At 28.9% G+C, this 1,116-nt stretch overlaps 1 protein-coding gene across 1 annotated transcript in view; it reads left to right on the top strand.

Moving 5' to 3' along the window:
• Positions 1-1,116, top strand: part of LOC119589052 (multiple PDZ domain protein-like) — a gene marked incomplete at its 5' end in the record, with an annotated part of 103,178 nt that overhangs the window by 98,409 nt on the left and 3,653 nt on the right.

Raw genomic sequence — 1,116 nt, 5'->3', positions numbered from 1 at the left:
GAATACACTCTTTAATTTAAACCATGGGTTGTTCTTCATGCAATTGATAATTTTAAGAATTTAAAAATTCCATTTAGTAACTTTTCCTCAAGAAAAGATCAAATCAAATAATTTTATTATGTGAAAATGCTTTATATACATTGATTTGGAGGAATAGTCTTTGAAATATGTAATAGTGATCCAGAGAAGATTAATTTCTTTGAAGGGGAAAGGAATTTACATGCTTAATGTGTATATTTCTGCCTGGATATTTCAAAATATTCTTATTTCAGGAATTTTCTCATTTTATGCCATTATCTTTTTGATTTTTAACATTTCTCTTTTTCACCTAGTACTTTTACATTCTAAGTTTGAATCTAGGAACACTTCTTTTTCATAAACTTGTACTTACATTTTCTTCATTTTGCATGTTATAAAGGATAAGGAGAAGGTAAAGTTAACAAGAGTTATTTTCCCTAACACACCAACCTTCCTTGGAAAAAAAATATACTAGAAGTCCAGTACTATAGATAATACAAAAATCAGTCAGTTATTTTATGAAGCTAACTTAAGCAAAAACAAAAATAAAAAAATATCCCCATGTTTACTTAAAGAAATGTAAGCAGTTATTAGAATAGGTCTTGAATATGTAAGTGTTAGCTTGTAAATAAGGTATCTATAAATTAACCTATTTGTCAATAGCATTGTACAAGTCTGTAGGCTGCATTCCTCCCTAGGTTGCCAATTGGAAACTTGAATAGAACCCAGCTCTGTTTAAGTCTAGTAGTGTAACTGTCATTGGTAGTGTTCTCTTCATCCTAGCAAATTTAATGGTAAAAATAACATTTTGAGAAGCACATTAATAGCACTTTCTTAAGCAATTAGGAAGACCCATCCTGAAGGCAGATAGAATTGAAGTTGTTATCCTTATATCATTTTTCATCTTTTTACTAGAGAACTAATGCCCAGTAAATATCATAGGCTTAAGATTCATTATTATTTTCTGTTCTGTAATTTAACATAAACAGTATATTTTTCTATTCCACCGAACAGAATCTTAATGATTTCATGCTAAAACAAGTTCAGAGGATTACTCCTGTAATAGAGATTTTCATTTCAAATTTCACATTTTAGTGA

The sequence above is a fragment of the Penaeus monodon genome, chromosome 25, assembly GCF_015228065.2.
Source record: "Penaeus monodon isolate SGIC_2016 chromosome 25, NSTDA_Pmon_1, whole genome shotgun sequence".
In the NCBI taxonomy this organism is placed as follows: domain Eukaryota; kingdom Metazoa; phylum Arthropoda; class Malacostraca; order Decapoda; family Penaeidae; genus Penaeus; species Penaeus monodon.
This window is presented reverse-complemented; position numbering and strand designations above follow the sequence as displayed.